The sequence below is a fragment of the Lutjanus erythropterus genome, chromosome 5 (assembly GCF_056507025.1).
Source record: "Lutjanus erythropterus isolate fLutEry1 chromosome 5, fLutEry1.hap2, whole genome shotgun sequence".
NCBI lineage: Eukaryota > Metazoa > Chordata > Actinopteri > Lutjaniformes > Lutjanidae > Lutjanus > Lutjanus erythropterus.
The window spans coordinates 29,996,900-30,021,250 of NC_139321.1; the positions used below are offsets into that span (position 1 = coordinate 29,996,900).

General features: G+C 37.7%; 1 protein-coding gene across 3 annotated transcripts in view; it reads right to left on the minus strand.

Annotated features, from left to right (window-relative positions):
* Positions 1-24,351, minus strand: part of enox2 (ecto-NOX disulfide-thiol exchanger 2) — a 195,377-nt gene that overhangs the window by 92,067 nt on the left and 78,959 nt on the right. Inside the window, exon 1 of one of the 3 annotated variants that reach the window (XM_084719574.1) lies at positions 22,487-22,589. The exons of the other annotated variants lie outside the window; for them this stretch is intronic. The gene's annotated coding sequence lies outside the window, so the exon portion shown is untranslated. Of the gene's footprint in view, positions 1-22,486; positions 22,590-24,351 lie in introns of those variants that run through there. 3 annotated transcript variants of the gene reach the window in all.

Here is a 24,351-nt window from a genome sequence, read left to right on the forward strand (position 1 = left end):
CACACACACACACACACACTCTTGCCTCTTTTCTCCATGAATCAATTACACTTTTCAGCCTTGCAGCTCTGTGCGTCAATCACCTGCGGCTTTTGATTTTGGTTCGGCAAAAGTGACCTTGAGGGCAGGAGTCAGCCTTGGCTCCCTTTTAAGGAACCATCCTACAACATCACATCAATATATAGAGCTGAGGGAGGAATAGTAAACAGCTACTAAAAAAAAAAAAAAACAGCACACAGATACACACATGTCCAAGCACACACCCAGGCAGGCACAGATACACACAACACATAAGTTAACCTTGCCAGAAAAGAGGAAGAGGAGCCAGGGACAATGCTGCCAATGAGGGAATCAATGTTGGTAAATATTTTTAACTGAAAACCTGGATTACAGCACTTTGCGTTGCTGTTTTGAAGCCAGTCGTCTGCATGGAATGAAATGGGCATAATTGAATCCCAGCAGTTTAACGTGTTTATTCCAAGGTCAAGTGATCAGAGAAAGCAAAACTCAAAAATAAGCCAATTTATTTTCAGCTGTTGGCTCAGTTTAGCTTGAGCTCATACAAATGCCACGTCTAATTATAAAAACTGAACAATCTCATCATGTGTAGCTAAGACCTCATGACACAGAGATCCAAATGTAGAACTCTGTAGAGCCAAGCTTAATATACATAAGTCAGGTTAAGCCTGGCTGGATTCATATAGAGCTACAGGTGAAGCTTACATTTATATCTTCTCACTGGATGTCAACATTAGAGTGTCAAAATGTGGTAGGCAGGTTAAAGTAACTAAAATCAAATGACTTATTGTAAAAATTACATCATATGAAGATAATTCAATATGCAAAATTATGTGTAATATAGTATAATATGTAAGTGATAATAGACAGTACAGTGAGTGAATCATTATTGCAAAATGAACCCCAACAAGCTAGTACAGGGTGACTGAATCATCCTGAAGGGGGTTATTTTGCAATAGTGACCCGCTCACTGTATATTATCCCGCTTTTGCACAACTGGTCACTCTGCAGTTAGTGCTCATCCATAACTGACGCCATCTATGGGTTGTGATTTCCAAGCACGGATCAAAGAGGCCAAAGGCACATATGGAGCGTAAGAAGCCATGGCAACAACAGGAAGAGGATATCAAGTTTACTGTATATAGCCAGACCCGCTGTTGCAGTCCAGCCAAAAAGAAGGATGAGGAAAAATCTGATGCAGTACTATCCTGTAATTTTTTTTAGTTTTTAAGTATTTCTGAGTTTGGATGAAATTCTTCATTGGTTCTTTGGTGAAGAACGAATACAGTATAAAAGCTGTATCAACATGAATGTCCAAATTTGTCTTGTTGAGATGCTTGCTGTAGGTCTTAAATGTCATAACAGTTCATGGACACAGAAAGATCTGCACACAAGAATAAAATGACTGAAGAAAACTTTATAAAATGTTGCTTTTTTTTTTTTTTTTTTAACAGTATTTCAACAATAAAAGTGTAAAAAGTGCAGGTGCAGAGTGCACCTGTATCTTTAGTAAACCATCTTTGGAGGACAGAATAATTCATGTTTTTTGTGCTTGTTTGTCTTTTTTGGCAATCATTAAAACCAGTATCAATAAATGGCAAAGACATCCAGCACAAGTTCAAGTTGAAGCTGTATTCTGTTTTTCGTTGTCCACTGTGTAATGATTGATTGGAAGAATATATTCATTTGATCAGAAGCTGTGTTGTTTGGTGTAAATGGTTGCTTCTGTTGCATGTTTAAAATGTTTTGCGAGTTTTAGAGCATTTTGCAAACAAAATGAGTAATTTTGGCCAGCACCTTCAGTTCAGGCCTGTGGGTTCTGAATGTACAAATGTTTTTAAACAAGTGAGAAAAACTGTAATAATTGGTAAAAGTGGGATAAAAAGCATTATAGTGGGTTCAATTGGGATAAAAAGAAAAAAACATACGATCATTTATACCTTGAGCCACCAAGACGTCTTTTTTACCTTTTATAGAAATAGCTGTATGATGCTGTGTGCCATTCACACTATACCAGGTTACCTAGCAATGCCCGCAATTTAGTCAAGATGGCTGTTTGACTGCAAGAGCGCACTTAAAATATACTTATAGGAGGCTACACTTACCTTGAAAACTGGAAAAAAAAACAAGAAATGAAATGAAATAAAAGAAACGTACATGTTCAAGAGGCACTGACAATGTTTCTGCACAGGAGTGAGCGATATCGATGGTGACTAACCCTTCATTTTCACAGGTAGGCTCCTACAACTCAATTTTAAAATACATGACTCTACCTGTGGCATAAACCAAACATCACAATCTAACGGAAATCAGAAATGTGACACTGAAGTCAAAATTATTCAACATATAATTTTCAAGCATAAAGATGAGCTGATTACACTCTGGTTCTTCAAAAAATGTGATAAATCGCTAAAATGACTGGTTGATTGATAGATTTGTTGTTTGACAGACAGTCAGTTGCAACTGTTTTGATGATCCATCAGTAGTTTGAGTCATTTTCAAGCAAAAATGACAAAAATTCACTGGTTCCATTTTCTCAAAAGTAAACTTTTTCTTCTTTTTTCCTTTTATGATACTAAATATATTTGCACTTTGAATTGTTGCTCGGACAAAACAATATGTCAACTTATGTTTCTTTGAAACTGTGATGGACATAATTTACTTTTTTATCATTCCATGGACCAAATAATTAATACATTAATCAAGAAAATAATCAACAGATAGTATGTGCCAGTAAACACAAAATTCAAGTGCCACAAGAACAATAATCCATAAAAAAAAAAGCTAAAAATTAACAAATGCTAATGGAACTGCTGTTAAGAGACCACCCTGTGTGCAACTCCGTAAACCAGTATCATCATAATACATTTCTACATGGATATTACCCATGGCGATTAAAGTGATAGTAATTTTGATTCAGCTAAGGTCCACCCCAGCCCATAGCTTTCCTGATACTCATTCTCTGCGGGCTGTGACCGGCTTTTAGCTTCCCTAAAAGCTCCCCCAGGAGGCAGATAGGAAATTAGGTCATTTAAAGGCCCATTGGCCGTAAGCCCCAACAGCAGGCAGAGAGACGCTAGGGGCCATTTAGTCTAAAATGCGCACGGTTTTAACAGCTAACTACAGGTTTATTACAGGCCCTAGAGAATGAATTCAAGAGGCAGCTAAAAAGATGAGGGACAGAGACAAAAAGAGAAAGAAAAGGTCAGTTTCAATAGACAGATGTGATCCCGATGAGACAAAATGACAGATAGAAGAGTGAAGCAGAAAATGGAAGCAGCTTCAAATTGAACTCCGTACATCGCTACAATGAATGAAGCGCCAAAGCCTGATGACAGTCATTACCACAAAAACCTACAATTAGTGTATAATATAATGTCATCGCAGAACACAAAGTGGTTGAGCAGACAAATGAGCATAATTAAGTTTCAATATATGTCCTCCAACCAAAGGAAAAATTTAACTCGCTGGCTGCTTTTTGATTCTTTGGTCTGAGACACAATATTGCAGGAGATGTCTGGAAGCATGTGTACTTAGCATGGAAAGCACATAAAAAGAAAAATGCTTCTGGTGCACAATTGCTCTCTGAGAGCGGATGCCTCTTTGACCTTAATCTTCTCTTGAATGCAGGTCTATATGTTTGTCTGTGTGTGTGTTTGTTTCTGAGTGGGGAGGGAGGTCAAAGGAGCACCTCCAGGGTCATTTAGAAAAATAAGCCTCATCACAATGTGAGAAGAGCCTCAGAACATGAAGATAAGATGTGTGCATCAGTGGCAAACCCTGTTTAGAGGACAATTTATACAACTTTATGTGGATTACCAAAGCCTGCTGAAAATAGAGAAACATGCTCATAAAGATCACTACATTATTTCTCAATCACTTACGTGCCAGACATACACAAGCATACACACACACGAACACACACAGTGTCTGTTTAATAATGTATGAGTGCCCTTCTCTCCGCTTCTTTGATCTGTTAATTATGATAAAACTGGTAGGGGTCTGGTGATTAGTGCTGGCACAGTGAAGAGTGCCCTGAGTGTTATATTACACCGCGTCTCATTTAGGACCAGAAAAGAAGACAACAAAGTGAAGATGTAAAGATGACAGAAGATGCCTGAAGACGGCTGGGTCTCATGGGAGAAAAGAAATAAAAACAGCGGGAAAAAATCTTTCCACAATTTCTCTTTCAATCACATTGATATATTTAGGTACAGTGTGTAAGATTAATGGGATCTAGTGGCTGAATATGGCAGGAATTCAATATAATATCCAAAAGTATGTTTTCATTAGTGTACAATCACCTGAAAATAAGATTTTTTTTTATTTCGTTACCTTAGAATGAGATATTTATGTCTACAGAGGGCGCCGGTCCTCTTCCATGGAGTCTGCCATGTTGGACAGTAGCCCAGAACGGACAAGCCAAACACTGGCTCTCAAGACTGGCCTTTCAAATTTTGCACAACTTTTGAAGCCACCGTAGGTTCTTCTACTAGAATGAGGTGACGTGTTTGAAGTCTACAAGCACCACCACCAGATGCCAGTAAATCCTACACACTGGTACTTTAATAAGTGGGATTCACAGACAATGACGGAGAAATCTGCATCTGAAAAATGCAGCACCTACTAGACACATCCCTGCTGCAAAAAGAGCTGTTAAAATATATTGATTGATGATTTGAGACAAATTACTCTCACGTTTCGCACCGAAAATATTTTTAAGAGCTTGCCTGGTTGGTATGGGTCGGCAATTAGACAATATATACTGTGAAAAAAATGTAAATTGTCTACCAACAAATCTTTTACCCATTTAATATTTCTGAATGTATTTGGCCAGTGTTGCAAATCAATGAGTGAGACTTGTTTATAGTTATATCAGATTTTAGTACAATTTTGTATCAGTACAATGAGGTTTCTTGATCTATCAGGTAATTGTTTCAATGGAGCAGACAAAATAATTTCTGACTGGTTGTTTTATCCATAAACTGTCTCAAGTGATATTACAGAAAATGTACAAGGACATACAGTATATTGATATTGCAATTTAAAACTACATAAGTATATCACGACAGAAGAGTTTGTACACATCATGCACTGATACTCGCTAGTTTTTTTTTATTAGGTAGTGGGGATGACGGAGACTGATATCAAGTAAACAGTGCAGGTCTAACACTTTACATCAGCTTTGTAAATGTTTTAGAAGCAAAGACATGTATTCACCACATTTGTTAGACCTCAAAGATTGGTGAGTAACACTCGGCATAAACAGAGACTTTGTTTGTTTACAAGAAAATTCCACAGGGTACCTTTAAGTTGATGGGAATCTTATTAGATACAGCAATAAATAGGTTACAGAGGCTAAACAATGTAAAACAAAATGACCTGCTTGTTGAATGGCTGACTGTAATGTCATTACTGAAACTAGAAGAATAATGACTTTATACTGTTATGGAAAAAAGTAATTCTATTATCCTCTGAAACTAGGTGAGAGACAACCTCAGGCGTTATCCTGCACAAGGAATTTGAATGGGACAGTGCCTTGTTCAAATTCTGTGCTGCCTTAAAAATGTGATCATAACAGTGAAATCTCTAAAGAGCTGCCGAAATATTAGCTGCATAGTAGCGTCTATTGCAATTTGATGGCTGGTAGTGAATCTATGTTCCCTTTGTGTCTAACAGGTGACCATGACTTTAGTGAAGTGGTGGCAGCGGAGGCTGTCAAATCAAATTACTGCCTCCAAAATTGGATTGGAAAAACTAACCTGAACCCAATCCACAGCAGAGGTGACTGAAACTCCAACTCCGACAAAATACTGAAAGAGCAATGCATATCCAACCTGTATTATAGTCCAATCAGGTACTGGCACTCATAAAAATGCATCCATTTGCGGCGCTCATCATTAAGTCCTGCGAGTCAAAGAGCACCAAATCTTACTTGCGCCACAGGGCTGAAAATATTCATTAATTTGCTCATCTGACTCACAGGAACCGTCATCAGAAAATTATCAATTCAATTTTCCTTTTGTTCCACCTGATTAATAAATCCATTCCAGCAGCCTGAACACACTTTTGTGTAGATGAGGAGAAAATATGTCAGTCTTGACCTGATCAGTGAAAGCAGACCTGTCGCCCAAATACACATCATCAAACTGTCGATCATCACAATGCAGTCGACAGCAATCAAACAGCAAGTCGAGCATGTAGGTTAGGAATGTGTATACACGTCCTCTGCTTTCAATAAACAGTTCATTTTCTGTTTTGGCTACAGCACAGTGGGGAATATTTCTGAGTCCTGATCATGCACTGACCCATAATGAGTGAGAATATGATCACACTTAAATGCTTAACAGCACCATCAATACAGCTTTCTATGTGTGAACACACGAGTGGTGCAGGGGCATAAATTCACCCACCAAGGGTCAACAAAAGCTGCTCTTGTTGCAACAATGTTTACATTAAACATGATAAAATTGTCCTTATATGCACTGAGAGGGATTGAGAAATACTACTGACATAATAAACCAACAAATTAAAACTGCTCTGTCTTGACTTTGACCATCTTTGCTCAGCAACTACAGCTAAATGCCTAATTACAATTCCCTAAATGAGTTTCAGTTCTCGGTTTGAAAGGGCCAAATGCTGAAGAAGCCTCTTTAAAAAAATGCTGCATGATTAGATTCAGCTTTGTGACCAAAGACTGACGCAACACTAGTGAACATCAAGAGCTGCAGAGCCATAAACCCCCTGATATGACGACTATTTTCTTGATAGATGAATGTGTTGTCTTTTACAGACAATGATGGAGAAAGAGAAAAAGAGAGCGAGATGCACAGTGGACATCAGCATTTATCTCACTAAAGAAGAGGTCTTACAGAAGACTTCCCTGGGCTGAGTAGTTCTGGTAAACAAACTCAGTTTCTATTGCCTTATCAGGAGCTATTTTTATACAAATGGAACAGAGGCACTTGTGTTTGTGTCAATGTTGTCAAGGAGGAACATCCGTTCCTGGACAGGAGCATGACTCCTTTCTTCCTTATCGGGGGCTGAGAGAGGTGACAGACAAGAACAGATTACTCTGATATGTAAGGGGGGGGGGGGTGGGATGGCAGATAAAGTGCATGAAAGAGAAAAAAGAAGCGAGATCTCTAACGGAGTTGCAGCCTCACCACATCAATACTATCAAAGTATTCAAAATAATATGATGTGAAGCTGTCTGTAGAATCTATAATGCAACGAACAGGGCATGCCTCTAAAGTGCCATGTTTGTGAAACTGGTGTTTGGTGAAGAAATCAATAAAGCTGACACACTGCCTAGTGAGGTTTCTGCAATGCTAACATTTGAATGCCTCAGTTAGATGTTGACTGCATTGTGAGGGTGAAGTGTCAGCAGCAGAGTGTACCGCTCTGCTTGGACAATTCAAATGATCAGGTGGTTGGAAGTGGCAATATTCAAACTTGTGATTCCTCTGCTTCCACTGGTGTTGATTTGACTTGGTTCCCAGGGGGGTGTTCAGCCAAGACACAACTTCACAAAATGCTTATACGAATGGAAGTGAAAGTCTGTTTAACACAAGTGCACTGCACTGCACTGCCTTTTAAATATTGAGGGGTTTATCTACACATTGCTGCTGACTGGGCAACACCTCTGATCCGCCCTAAACAAGAGAAAAAGTACCAAAAAACCCGTTGCACATAATTTCCTACCATTTCACACTGTTTCAAGGAATCTGCTCAACTCAGAAACTGTAGCAAAATGGTGCACACCATTTTCAGATCGAACATGCTCTACATATACTGCCATTAAGGGCTGCAAATTTGGTGTATTTTCCTTAACCAATTAACAAAAAAATACTAATAATCAATAAATCAATTCCTCATTAAATCCTCATTTTTTTCTCGTTTTAAGATGAAGTTTCCTTATTGAACCAACCAGTCTGCCAGAAAAAAACAATGTCAAATAAGGTGCCAACACTACCATTTCTAGGCCATTGATTAATTATTGATTAAAACATTTTTAACAAATTAATTCTTAATGATTAATCATTAACATCCCTACTGCAGTTAGACTCTTTTGACATTTTCAGTTGGTCAGAATAACTAAAAATGTTATGCTGAGTCCCTTGCCAGCAGAACCAAATTCAGCTCCTAAAAATTGTGTTGTTGTACCTTTCAGATGTATGTCGCTTTGGATAAAAGTGAAATTGTAAATTGCTTTCAGTTCTGCTGCAGAACAATTGGCTTTACTGCTCCTGACAGAAAGACAATGGAAAATATTTAGAAACCACATCTTCCACTATTTTCCACTGCCATCGCCGCAACAGCCTTCGGGCTGTGCCTCTTAAACATGATCCCCGATGGCTACTATGTTCTCTCTCTGAGAGGGAACACTGCACTATGAACTGTGCAAAACAGAATCATCTAAGCTTCTTGAAAACAGATGTTCTGCTATTCTGAAGATTGTATCCCACTATAAGTCATGAAAAAACTTTCCCCAGAGAAGTTACGTTAAAGCAAAACAATAAATCTAACAGACTCACTTGTTCCACGCATGCTGTGGAAGATGTACGTGTTAGAACGAATGTGCATGTGAATTCAGACGAGGCAATCCAAAATAAACCCTGCAAAACAGAAACATCTAAACATCTTGAGATTTAAGGTTCATTCTTGACCCTGAAAACAGCTGTTCTGCTCCTCTGAAGGTTGCATCACACCATAACCGATGAAAAACTTTCTCCTGAAGAATTCCTACAGCCCTCAGAAAATTTCAACATCTAAAATTCCATGTCAGTTAAATCAATCTGCTGAAGAAGATCATGTGACATGATCGTAAGCTCCAGAACTTCAATGAAAAGGTCTTTGTGGTGGGATTGCTTCGTTAATTAATAAAATAAGTTTGAAACTGAAACTTTAACAGATTATTATCATTATAATCACAGCTATCAGGTATGGTGACGGGTAGGACAAAACAAGAGGCAGTGTGACTATTTCTCACAAAAAAAAAATTGTAAAAGATTTAATCTGTTGTACTTTTGAGATTGAACACAAAACAGATTAATCTCCTGAACCTCTCTAATATACAGTAATCATTGTACAGAAAGCAGCCTTAATGAAGACATTACAAACATCTCCAAGCAGAATAATTACTACATGAATGACAGAATGCAGGAGCACACTGATTGTAGCATTGATCTTAATGATGCAACGAAACAGCTGCCACTAATCTGTAAGAATGATGGGCTCGAAGAGACAGCCAGTTACTTTAATGAACAAGTGAGATGAGATGGCTGCTGACTTCCTTCTGTCCACACTGACAGCAGCAAAGTTTTGCCCAATTACAGAGAAGCTGATAATTGTCATGTGTTTCTGTCACACCTGGGAGAAAAATGCAACACAGCTGGGAAATCTGTGACACAAACATTAAGGATGGGGATACGCATCTCCTTTTGATATGCTGGCTTTAATGGCTAGTTAATTTGAACATGCATAATGAATTACTACAGCAGAGGCTTTCAAACTGCGGTGCAGGAAGCAACAGGGGTCCTTGAGTGGGTTGTAGGGGGTCCCCGGCAAAAGGACGAATACAATAGTTAAAAGATTTTTTTTGGAAGTTGGAAAAAGTAGGGCTGCACAATTACTGAAATCGCAATTATGGCCAAATGCAATATCTAAATCACAGAACCAAATTGCAATTTTTTGAAAAAGAAAAACTGTGTGAGAAAACAGCATTATAATGAGGTACTGTAGAACTGCACAGATTCCCTGGCCTGAAAATGTTGTTCTCAAGATGAGAGAAAACATGTTTTTTTGGTACAGACCCGGACAAATATCATATCATTATGATTTTAATAGTTTCTTTTAGTAAAAATAAAAATTGTGATGCAAAAATAATCATTCCCAATAACTGCATTGCGTATTAAAATTTTAGTCAAAATAACTGCAATATGACTTTTTCACCATATCATGCAGCCCTGGTCAAAAGTATTTAAGTAATGATAATTTTTCACTACCAAGTTTTAAAACAATACAATACTTTCAACATTTCATAGTGCTGCAAGTACTGAAGAAAAATTGTCCATTCAATAAAATTCAGGTCAGTCTTTATCGTCCTGCCTGAAATTTGGCTTGCAGCAGCAAAACTCAGTGCTCAGCGACTTTGTCTGTAACAGCACTGTGTGCAGGTTAACTTTTTAAAAAAAAGCATATTATAATATAAAATATCATATTTCATGTGCCAAGGATTTTTTTTTGCCGTGGTATCATCAGAGGTACTGAGTATTATTTTTTAATATTAGTCAATTACTGAAGTTTGCAATTCTGGTATCATGAGAACTCTAGCTGGAACAACAAGAAAAGAAATAAGGGTTGGATGTTTTGATTGATTGTAATCCATAGTGATCCTAGTTTGATTGTTGATTGAGTATTTTTTTCATTTTTAGGTTTGAAGATAATAAGTTAGTCAGAGTGGATTTCTTGGACAATTTTATTTCAGTATGCATCTCTTCATGTGAAAGACTAACATGAAAACGTTAGACCTCCTGTAGTAAAGCATTATAAAGTATGGAAATCTGCTGCCATGTGCTGGCTTATTATTCAAACACTCACAATCAAGCAGTGAGAAACTTTACATAAACCTGTAGGAAGCTTCATGCAAAAGATGCCTCCACGCCATATGCAATGTTTGTGATATGCATTTAATTCCAAATGCCTGCTTTACATTTACACACATGGAAAAACAAGTCCAACAGATCTCATTACTGGCCAGGAGAAATGGCTTCTCATTTTAATGTGTAAATGATGCACAGCATCTATTCCACTGTACTGGAGGGGGTAGATGAGCGACAGCAGCAGCGGCTATAAATCTGAAATATTTCATATGATGGCCAAGCTGTCACATCAGTAAACACTGATTTGTGAGTATGCAATCTTACGCACGCTGTGGTACAGATGTACAGATGTGAAGGAACTGACTCAATTACCAGAACAAGAATCTAAAGAGGAGAGAGGTAATTGCCAGTTTGATCATTTAAAGTGAGCTGCGTGAAAGGAAGAGATGAAACCTGTCTTTGAATCCTGCAGGAGCTCAGCCAATAATTTATATTATAGGCATAAAAACAAGCTGTTTCAGTCGTATAAACTATGTTTAAGCCTGTGTGCATTTACTGTATAATCAACCAGGGATCAATAAAACGTAATATTAGGTTTATTAGAGAACACAGATGAGTCTGAGATTAGCTTCAATACAGGGAACCTCAACATGTTTATCCTGACAACCACAGTATAAGCAGAATATGACACTGTGAACTAGCAGTAGTGCACTAAATTATGAACACAACATTAGGGCCGCAGCTGTTTATAATATCCTGTAAAGTGACTAAAGCTGCAACAATTAACTGATTATCATTATTATATTCAGTTTACTATCACATAAGACAAAAGAAAAGCAGCAAATTTTCACAATTTTAAAGGCTGAACAAAAGAATAAAATCAATTAGAGGCTACTTTGGTGATCAATGAATCATCTGTAGAGTGACTTTTCTTTTGAAGGGTACATATTAACACTTCTATTGTTATATTTCATATTTTCCTTATAATTTTTATAGAGCTGTTAATATATTTCTATGCAAATAAATCTATACTTGTGTAGAGGTTGCACATGTTTCTATACAACCTTAAAGGCATAGTTCCACCAAAAATGAACCAGCGTAAATAAATGTCAATAAAAAAACTTAAATAAAAACAGCTGTTTAGCTCAGTTGGTAGAGCGTCCACCCCATGTCTGGAGGCTGTCAGTCCCCTGCAGCGGCTGCTGGTTCAACTCCCACCTGCGGCCCTTTGCTGCATGTCATCCCCTCTCTCTTCAGCCCCCTTTCCTGTCTATTCTACTACTGTACTATCAAATAAAAACATAACCCCAAAAACATAACTTAAAAAAAAAAAAACAAGAATGCAATCATTTCCAAACACTGGATAATGGTTTGTATGAAGAGTTCCTGAGCCCATAACAAAGCTGTCATCAAGGTCCAAATCAATCAAATCTATTTAAATATGTATTATCAGTCATAATTTATATACATCAAGAAAAATAATTCTTAAGTGCATTTTTTTGAATTTCAATCAGGTTGAATGTAAACAGCAGCAACATAAATCAATATTTACTGATGTGAAATATGACGTACCTTGAGGCTGTGTCCTTGGCCTCGTACTTTTCTCTCTATATATGTCATCACTTGGTCAAATTATACAATTATGGATTAAATTTCCATTGCTTTGCAGACGATACAAAGCTCTATGTGCATGTAAAGACAGATGATCAATCTAAATTCATCATGCATTCTTGCTCGTGAAAACTGGATGCCATGTATTTTCCTACATCTAAGTTGAAATAAAACAGAGATGCTACCCCCCCTTGACACAGATACCAGTTTGACCAAGTAACAGCAACACTTGTTAACTGTGTAATTTGTAAGAAAAAACTCTTAAGAATCTTGGTGCTAGGTTTGAGCCATCCCTCTCTTTTGATCAACACATTAAACTAGTCACTAAGATCGCTTTTTCTCACCTATACAACATCGCTGAATTTAGCTCCTTCTTATGGCAGATGCAGAGATCTTAATTCATGCTTCATCGTGTTTCATCCAGACTTGATTCTTGTGATGTTTTGTTGCCTGGTCTGCTGTGTGCTAGTACTGAAAGCCTTCAAATGGTTCTGAATGCTGCAGCTGGAATCTTAACTAGAACCAGAAAATTCAATCACATTACACCAATCTGTCCTTCACTTCACTGGCTTTCTGTTCATGTCAGATCAGACTGTAAGGTGCCTCTGATGACTTACAAAATTGTAAATGGACTCGCTCCTTCCCGTTTCTCTGATCTCATTAAACCTTATGTCCCATCCTGTGCTCCCCACTCTCTGAATACTGTCTCTAGAGTAAAAAGAAGTTGGCTGGCGGCAGGGCCTTTTCTGCACACGCGACATCTATTACAAATCTGTCACATGCTGTTTTATTTGTTTCAAACAAGGTCCAAATTGTTTTGGAATGTGGAATGGTTTAATTTTATATATATACATTTTTAATGCTAATGCATATTATGCTTTCTTATTTCCTTGTTTTTGTTCTGGGCTTTTGCCTTAGAAGGCACAGACAGAGACCCTATGAATGCTTTGTTTTTCTACAACTACAGGGCTGTTATGCTGGTGCTTTGCAATAAAGTAATGAAACACAGTCTCAGCAAGTGTGGTCCTTGTCCACTATACACATACTTAAATTAACAAGATCCACAGGAGTCCATTTACTGAGTAAACTCAGCCAAACGAAACAATCCAAAAAGACTATCCGTGTACTACTGTGAGAACACATGCTGCTGTTCCTGTTGACCAGGCTCAGTGGCAATGTGACCTGGAGTGAGTCTGTTTTTGTTTTTGTGTTAATGTCTGTGTTTGGGGCCCAGAGGCCTAAAAGCTAAAAAGTTTTGGTGCAGATCATCAAGGCTGACAGGGATCACAGACCCATGAGAGCGGTCACAGATCACCTACTCCTAAATGGTGCCACCAGTAAGACCATAAATCCTAGAACTCAAGTCTCTGACAGACATTTCTTATATATTTTTCAGTTTTTCCACTGATAATTAATACAAGTACACAAAATTTATGACAAGTCCAAACGGAAGTGCATAAAACTGAATTTCCTCTGAAATCAAGTAGAGAAGAATATCAATAAATAGTCCATTAGAGTGTAAAATAGCAGAAAAACTTAAAAATAGACAAAGTCCAAATGTTTCCAACAGATACTATAGAAGTCCTTTTTTTGATTCTACAACTATACAACACATCACATATTCATTTTAAACACATTTGCTGCAGACAAATTCTGCTTTGATGTACCAATTAAAAAAACTATTACAACTTTTAGCATGTCTAATTAGGATGGAAATGAATTGAATCCCTCATGAGAATTAATTGGGAAAAAATCCTCCAGCATTTTCGCAAAGTGCATAATTCCACAGCAGTTTGACAGCAGTGAGAGAAACTTATGTGCTCAAATTAAAAATAAAAACACAGATGCTGAACCAGGATTAGCATGGCAGTGAATTCAGATAAACATTAAGGTTAATGAAATGAGACAGCTAGATTTATATGTTATATTAATTTAACTCACTATCATCCATTATGTATTATGTTGGACGTGACTTATAGTACCAAATTTGCATGACATTCAGCTGCCCCGCAGTGTCCATCTGCCCAAACAAATCAAACAAACAAACAAAAAAATCTGAAATCCTCAGGCACAGCAAAACAACCAGCAGGCGAAACAGGAGTTTGTCATATCACAAGTAAGAGGTATATCAAAAATAAACATCAAAACATAATTGGACTCCGGATAGTAAGAAAGTTGCGCAAAAAAACAAAAAAACAAAAACTGTTAATTTTCAACAAAAACACAACAATGCAACAGAGACTTCATTTACACCACAGAGAAAGAAGTCAATATTTCAGTGTCATGCTGCTCTCTGACAGAACCAGTGGTTCACAGACAGCCCAGTGGAGACTGGATGGACCCGTTAATGATCCTGATCTCCAGTCTGGGTTAAAGTGAGAGATATAAAGTGATATGGTCAGACATGTAGAGGTACAGTAGGAGCAACAGAGAGGAAATAAATAGCATGGAGCAGGCAGCTACAAATTAGTGCAATTAGTGTTCCTCTCCCACCATCACAGCAGATTATAAATATTATGTCACATTTCTCTACAATAAATTACTGTATTAATGCAAACATACCATCATCTTATAGAATACTGTAGTATATAAAATAGTTAAAATTGCCTCAACCATAAACATCTACAGTGGTAAAATGCAACGCATACATTAATGCAGCAGTAACATTAATCTAAAAACCTTATATACAAATATAATAGTAAAGCACTGACAAGGACAATTTAAATGCACAATGACTACTTTAGGTAAATTTGCTATAATACATACAGACTTTTATTAAGGTTTAGAGTGCAGAACTTTGACTTGTAGTGGAGTCAAGCAATCAAAACGAAATGAAATGTCACAATATTTTTTGCCTTCATAATGACTACGGCTTGGTGCTTTCACAAAAAATCAGCACTACGATATTTTTTTATTAACAATAATCAGTAATGTGGTTAATTACTAAGCCGGTATTGGAGTATAATAGAACAGCTAGAAAAATCTGGCAATTTCAAAAGATTGCATCACATTACATCATCCAGATGTTCACAGTATTGAGATTTACAGAACAATGCACAGATTGTTTATATATGCACACCTATATATAAACATATAATAACATGAAGGAAGAAGACATGAGAGGGAGAAGGAAAATAAGGAGAAGAAGAAGAAGAAGGAGAAAAAGAGGAGGAGGAAGAAGAAGAGGATCAAAAAGAAGACAGGGGACAAGTCATCTTTGGGCTTTCTTGGTTGGCTCAGTCCCACATAATACATCTGAAATAGACTTTAATGACCACAACATGATGCCAAACCAACAGAAAGCAAAGGCAGAGGATCAATAAAAATCCTGAAGGCTTTGCTTGCCAACTGAGGATGGATCAGATGGTGACTTGGACGGGGATAATAAAAGGAAAGCCTCCAGATCAATGGCAAAAACAATGCATCAAATCCAAACTGTACTATAGCCTATAGTAGAGAACTGTTTAAATCAGATGGGGAAACTTGAACAGCTGTGCAATATAATTGATCCTGCATGCGATGTCAAGCACACAGCCTATCTCAGACTAAAAACGATTCTCTGTGCTCAATTCTGCGAAGGGTTTGTGTTCTCCAAAACAGCTCACAGCGGGATCATGGGACTGATTTGTAGTTTGATACCTCTGTTTATTTGAATGTTCTGCCACTCCTCAGAACAGCTTTCATCCATTTTGACGTTCATTATCCAAACCCGTTTCATTAAAAAGGCCATTATTACAACGTGAAATTAAGTGGAAAATTCCAACTGAAAAACTGATGTAATCAACGCAATGAGCTCCATCACGACCTGGCGAGACCTTCATTTCACCAGACAAACACTCATTTTATTCTTGTAGTTATCTTTCATTGACCTTTAATTTCCTTCTCATTATTTTAAGGGTACGTACATCATCTTTCAAAACAAAAAGAGGTTATAGGAATCAAACATCGTACTAACATAATATGTGCGTTTACTACCCTTCAGGTGAGGTCATTTACCTTCTCCCCCCAACTGAAGTCCTGATTTGACTTCAAAACAGTAACAAAAAATGAGTTGCTGACCCAAAACTGTGAGTGTACAGGTATGAAACAGCCACTATTAAAGTCAGACCCCTGTTTTTAAGGCAAACTCTTCTACAAGACTGAAGTGAAGACTTGGAATAAAGAAAGAGCAATAGACAAATCTACAGTCTTTACACAGAAGATTCACAGACAGAAGTCTCTACAGTGACCAAGTGTGAAGTTCTGAGGGTCTGATTAATTTCCTCCTCAGTGCTGTCATCCCCATGTCCTCCATTGTTCCCCAGAGGATATGGAAGAGAGAAGGGAGGAGAGGAGATATTTATACAGTTCAAACATATCTTTTTAATCTAAAGGAGTGTCAGAACACAACTGCTGGAGGGAGAGCCTCATCACACGGCTGAAAGTTAAGACAAAGATAATAGTACAGATGGAAAATGGAGAATCCAGCTAATGTCTATTAAAAATGTCTCCTGAGGTAATATAAGAATTGAATATTGAAGTACAAAATTGTGTTTTAGGCTTAGCTATAATTACTGCATCATGGTTGTATGCCTCCAACCAGCCAAGTTGCAGCAGTCGAAATTAATATAAACTTTAAAAGGAATGAGGTTTTAATTGTATGTTTGGTGAAACAGACTTTGATTCCAGTAGATAACTTCAAGTAAGAAATATGCTTTGTCACATGACAATCACAGGAAGCTCAAAACAGTACATAAAAAAGTAATTAAGTAAGTAAGCAAGTCAAATTCCTGCCTGTTCATATGCTTGGCCAATGAAGCAGATCATGATAGAACAAGGGTCTTCAACAGTGGGTTTGAGACCCCTATGAGATCCTCAAGAGTTACTGCAGGGTGGCCACAAATTAATTTTTTTATGTTGTTTTCTTCTTCAAAAAATTAAAGTCTGAAAATGCACATTGACAGGAATTCAACATATTAATAACAACGATAAATCTACCTATTTGTAAAGAACAAAACAAAAACATTAACAGACAAACTAGTTAGCTATGTATTATCGAAACACATTGGCTACTGTATTATTATCCCAAATGTGCAGACAGTCTTTAGAGCCACAATGAATCCAGTGTTTCCTCTACATTCATTTAGGAGTGGCGGCCCGCCACTCCTAAATCCTAGCCGCCACTCCTTCAAATTTCTTTCTTTCTTTTTTTTTTTTATTGGTTACGCAAATACACCACCGCCGCATCTCTCCACCTTCAAAACAGACTCCTGTCAGGTACTTGCGAGCACTAAGGTAAACTGCAGATAACTATCTTGCTCAGTATGGAAATATACTTGTGCGTGCTCATTTGCATGATGCTAACGTTGTTTGGGGGGCGCGGTCGTCAAGCACGTCGAGCATCTAGGCGACAGGGCAGAATCAGTGGAGCGAATTCCCGAATTACAAATAAACAATAAAGCAGCGAATTACCGGCCGGAGAAGAGGTAGACGTAAGTTATTAGCTTGAGATAACTCGACATAGATTTTACAAGTTAAACAGACGTTCACAATATGTTGATGACCAGCTAACGTTACGTAACTTATCGGTAGTTTAAGTTAATTTGGCCCGGTGCCAACTCAGTGTCGCTAACGTGAGTAAACTAATTGATAGTATTAGGCTAACGTTAATATCTACACACCATTATGTAACAACTGACTGCATTTTTCAGATGAGTTTATTGAAATATTTCTCTAAGAAGAGAAACGGAACGCCTGCCCCCGCTGCTGAAAAAAATCCTAGAGGAAACACTGGAATCTATTTGTTACTTCATAAACAAGAGACTCTGACATACCCTCCACCCCAGAGACCACCAGTGAAAGTGCACAAGGCTAACACACATTACATTAGCTGTGAGACTGACATAACAGCTGCGGGTATGAGCAAATGAGAGAAAACCAAATAATATTCAGTGTGATATATGTAGTAGGGGGTCCCTGCTCCATCTCCCTGTCATCTAATGGGTCCATGGGCCTGAAAAATGATGAAGACACCTGCGATAGAACACAAAGCTGCAGCCAATGACAACTGACAATGCTTCAAATATGGATCTTGCTGCAAAGAAGCTACAAATTCTAAAAAATGGATGCCTCACACACATCTTCAACCTTGCAGAACAGAAGATGTATATAATTATCACAGTTTCAAGGATGGCACCCAAGATTAGTGTCACCAATGATGCCACAGTGAAGCCTTTAACTTTTTTGGATATAAAATGTCATTGCTTCATCATTTTATCACACATTTGTGGTGTGAAGTGGAGTGGAGAGTGGAGTTTTGTCATAATTAGAGTCCCAATGATTTTCTTTTTTTTTTAGTTATTATCAAAAATGTGTTTTTTGCAGTCACAGTGACATTTGAAAACCAAATTTTAACAAGTACATCCTGAAGTCCAACTGGACTTTTCTATAAAAGTTTAATAAAGTCCCTTAAAGCATTCCCGAGTCATAGCACTAAACAGAATGGGATGGACGAACAACCTAAAAACAGAATGGCTTTAGCCACAGCTGTTACCGGCGTGGAGGAATACAAACAGAAACACTGAAACTTAAGAGTGACATCAGAAAATCCTTGTGCTGTAAACTCTTCAGTCTGTTCAAGACTCTGTAATATCCCTACAGCCTGTGTCCAGTTTGCAGCCTTGTATGAATTTGCTGTTAAACAAGTAGTCACTACACAGCCAAACCCTTGTTTAGTACAAGAGACACAAATTGAATATGTGTATTGACGCCTGAAGGACAGCTTGACACCCTCTAGAAGGAAAAACAAGCTGGAGAGCTTCTTTAAATCTGTTTTCTCGCTCCTTTGAAGTTTAAACTGTCAGAACAAGAGACCAGGGCCTCAGAAAAAAGCTGTGGGACTGTCATTCTTTGTTGTGGTAAAGGGAATAACAGTGCTGCAAGTCCTCATAGCTTGTTATATTCCATGCTTGGAGAGAAAACATCTTTGATGGTCATGGTTAATCAACAGCTGGAGAAGTCCTGAAGCAAAGTGTAAAACAATTATAAGTCTTTGACAGACAGATTTTTTTTTTCACAATTCAGCTTCCTAAAAGTAAAGTCAATGTCCACTGAATAGCCTTGAAAGCACAGGCAGTTTTACGTCTTTTAATTGAGAAGCATACAATCATACAAAACATTAAGTCACCTGAAATAGAATTTGTTGAAGGAGTGTATTTAGACATAAAAATACTCATATCACCACCCCAAAACAAAAACTTAATTGCTCTGCACATGCAACTCATATTCCCTTTATCTTTTGAGCGCACAGTAGAATAGCCTTCACAAAAACATGACGGACTACACAAGTCCATACAACTAAAATAATATCCACCAGAAAATAATCTTTGAACAGACGCAGGGGTTACAACCTCCCTCCAGTATAAAATCACCTGTTATCTCGGGCTGTGATGGTATGGATTTTTCCTTGCCGTGGTGAAAAAGCAAGATTCTCCCGTGGGACGATGGTTTAATGCAACTGCCAAATAATTATGTTTTATCTGACTTTATTGAAAGATACTGTGATAATAGGAATGCAGATTCCTTTAAGAAACAGTGCATAATGTGTGTGTAGCGTGTGTGGTTGAGATAGCGAGAGAGAGTGTGTGGCTGGATGACAGTGATGGTGAATGTTTGTGGAGCAGAAAAAAAAAGTTTTGCAGTAAGTTGTCAATCTTGTAGTAAATGCACAGTTCAGGTTAAGGTGTGTCAGTTAATAAACACTGCAGCTTCTCAAGACCAAGAAAGGTCTCATCTTTCCAACTGCTGGAAAAGTGACGGAGGTTAGTCTTGAAGTAAACTGAGCAAGAAGGGCAAACAGTAGCCGTACCTTTATGGTTACAGTGTAGGCTCTGGTGTAATCTCTTCCTGAAGCCTTAATTGCGGTTTATTTTTGAAGAGTTTGTAAAATAAATCCATAATGATAAATTCAACATGAATGTTCTTTGTGATTATTCATTAAATCTTAGACATAGACTACACATTGCCAAATCTAAGATTAATAAATGGTTCCCCTCTGCTTCCTCTCTGTGCGATAATATCAACAAGACATTCCACATGTTAAAATGTGGCTTAATGACCTTGTCAATACTCTTGAGGTAGAAAGGATCGGATGTATTAGGAAAGATCATGTGAATTTATTTAATGCCGTTTGGCAACCTTTCATCCAATATCTTGAGATATCACTGAGCAGAGCTTAAGTCTACAAGAAGTCTTTGTTACTGCTATAAAGTAAGATCCTTTGGGTGGTGTAGCAGGGTGTGGGTGGGTTTGGATTTTTTTTCTTCTTTTTTTTTTTCACTGAGTTACTTTTTATTAGTTGTGTAAAGAGAATGGTGTCTATTTAAGTTTGTAGATTTTTACTGACTTTTTCTATATCACATTTAACACAACAGTAATCCCTATATCTGTAAATGTATTCATGAATTGTGCATACTGGTCTCCATTCTGTACAAAATGTTTGAAATAGTATCACCATCATAGAAAGCTACAAAAACCACAAATATTCACATTTTAGATCATTTGTGGTACTTTTTTCTTTTTAAAAACTTAGTCAAAACGATAAATCAGATTTGTTGTTAATTATTTTTTGTCAATAGTCAGATTATTCAACTCATTCTTTCAGTTCTAATCACTGACTCACTTAGTTCATGTGACAGGCCTTAAAACTAAACCATCTCCATGACAACCAAACAAATCCATACACTGAAGAAGGCAATGAGATGTGGCTGAAAGCTTCAGAACCACCAAATAGACCTTGAAATTTTGTAAATTTTGTGACTGCTATTCCCATGGCCAAGAATGAAACTTCTAGCTTTAAACAACTCTTCTCTTTAGCTGGTATCTCAGGAGAGAAAGCAAAAGGTACAAAAACATAATTGTTTCTGAGACTTGGACACCGTATGACAAAAATACAGTAAAGACTTCTAACAAACTATACTTTAAAATATGCTGCTGGAAAGGCCTGCATACACCATCTCATGGGAACTGAGGGTGTAGTCTTCCTATCAACTGGATGCAGAGGACCCAAGACACATGCCTTCACCCACAGTTAGTACTCACACACACACCCACATCCCCTCCCATTAGACATGCTCTGAGAACTGCAGCACCGTAGCAAAAAAAAAAAAAATCCCATGAAGTAGTTTGACCGCCAGGCAATAAAAAGAGGCAAAGCTTCTTCTGCATTCCATTAACTAAGAACAGAAGCATAATTACTTCCTCAAGATCAATCAGAAAATATGCCTGCATGCTCATGTGCATGAGACAGACAATAAGGAAAAATGGCCTGCAGTTCAAGGAGGACAGACAAAAAGTTAGGTTAGGAGAGAAGTAGGGACTCCAAGTGTATTAATTACACAGAGATCTAGGCTAAGGACACAATAGCACAAAAATCTCTATATCAGCAGTTCCAGCTTAGGCCCAAGAGACTTCAGGCTACTTCTGCCAGCAAAAACATCTGCTAAATCTATGAGTATGGCCTGAAACATGACCAAATGGCCTGAAATCTCAATAGAAAAAGTGGCTTATATTCAGCAGAGTCAGCTGTGCATTACTGAGTACAGAACTGGGCTACGGCAGAAAAATTAATCTTGGTGACATGACTAGCCTGGTGCCCCCAGGACCTGGATAGAAGATGCTATAGGTATTTAATGAAAGAATGGGTCTATCATGGGATACACCTTATAATGGTGTGTATGGGTCATGAACACCATTTTCCACCCTTTCACGACCTCCTACTATGGCTGGTGTTTGGTACCGTTCAGCACTATAACCAGTGCATCTAATGCCAGTTAACAACTGCAGCAGTTACACTGGAATTGCACTTATGGATGTAGCGCTAGCTAATGTTGAGTAGCTGGCAAATCCAGGATCCCTCAGGGGTATGTGAAGCAACATCTGTACACTTTCTTACTTATCCTCTTTATCCCAGCTAGGACATAAGGCAGCAGTAGCATGCTGCCACTGAAACCCGCCTCATGCACCAAGATGAATCGTAGTTTGGGGCCTTGTAAAACTCTAAATCAAGCTCCAGACATCCTAAGACAACAACGACAAAAAAAAACAGATACACAGATCTCTAATGAAATAACACATAATAACACTTTGGCAAAAAGAATCGGTGTGTATGTAGGTCTCCATCATTCAGAGAAAGAAACCAGTTGAGAAAATCTGTTTTTAGGGTGTTAAAACAGTATTTTCCTGGTCTGAAAGTTTGTCACAGCTAGCATACCAACCCCTGACTGGAATAGTATCTCTGGAAAACAAGGTTCAGGCCCTGGATTTAGTCTCATCCGCCCACCAACTCCTGAGCTGTTGTCATCTCACCATGCTGCTGACTACTGCAGCAGCTGACAGCATCTTATCAGCAGCTGCCAATTACAACATGGGAATCTTATCAGCGGTAGCCAATTAGAACCAGGGGAGTTTCTGTGAGGAAATGTCAACAGCTCAGTGATCTTGCCAGGGTTCTTATCTGGCCACGCCTCTTCATCCAGGCAGCTCTCTTTGAGTCTCCTGTCACAGTAACGACTGCTGGTGCAGTATTGTGACAAGAAGGGCAGGAGGTACAGCAGGGTTTCAGAGGAGCAAACCTCCCAGAAAGACTTCATGCTTCCTGAAAACTGCAATATTTTAGCAAGTTTTTGACAGCTGATGACTAGAAATCTAAAAATCCTTTCATTATTCATCTGGCCCCAGCTGTGTGTGTGTTCAGACTGAAGCTTACACAAGATATTAAAAACTAAATCAAAGATAACTGAGAAGTGTGGAACACTATGCATTTGGTTCTTTAAAAGACAGATTCTCAGATTGATTGCAGTGTAAGAGATAGAGAGATTACCTTCTCCTTTTCACAGCTTCTTGACATGGATGACAGGTAGGATGCATTATTCCCGCTTATTATAAACATCTGTTCACCAATCTCTACCGACAAATCAATGACATGCTTCTGCATCTCCTCTCTACAGCAACTGAACACCCGTAAACAGCAACAGACTTTGTTTCTGTTTTTCTATTTATACCATACTGATCTGATGTTTCTGTTTTATTAAGACTTAGCATTGCACAGACTGAACTTATTTCACCCCAAAGGTACTTCTGTTGTTTTCTTCTATCTATCATCCTATTGTATTACATGGAGGATTGGTGTTTTCTTACCCTTTCACACCATGTTTACACACTGGATTAAATGCAGGGCTGCAATTTACGATAAAGCTACAGATTATTTCTGTAAAATGACTAAGACATGACAAAAAAAAGGAAAAAAATGCCCATCACAACCCACCTGAGCCCAAGACATCTTAGAATGTCTTATTCTGTTCTATAACCAGCCCAAAACCCAAAGATATATATATATAGAAAAAACATACTGGGAGAATCACAGACTCTAACTGTTTGATTTGATTAGTGAAACTGAGAGTTCATTTCAATTGATTGTCAATTTAATACAGAAAACAAAAAAGTCTCCTCATTTGAAACCAGGAAATGTATGTCTTTGTTTCCCATTATTTTGTTTGAAAGGGAGCCAAGTATTAGTCTTGTTGATTATATGAATTATTAATATTACAAATGCAAATTAAACTTTTGGTAGCAGGATAATAAAATCATTTGTTTTTTCCCTCTGTTAAATGGTACAGAGGTTTTTCTGGGATAGTCTGCAGAGGTTACTGTCAGTGGGATTAGTGTTTGTTTTTTGACAGTGTTGTACAGTCTGTATACTTGATACTCCCATTTAGCTGCAATAAAAATGACTGAAGTGAGATGGACAGACTGAAAACTTTATCGTATTAGATAAAACCAACAAAGTTTTGATTTGGGGACATAAATTTCAATTGAAAAAAGGTAATAAATCTCATACCATATATTGCAATGTATGTTATCACAATACTCCACACAATGCAGATCTTTTAAAATCACAATAATATAGTATTGTGACTTAAATTTTGTAATAAAATCATATTGTGTCGGCTCTAGTGTTTCCCATCCCTGTTCATCTAATTAATCTAATTGACTTAATTCAAAAACAAAAAATCTTGCACAAAATTGTTTATTTACACCCACATTAAGCCTCCCTGACACAGCACTTAATGTTCCTCATCTG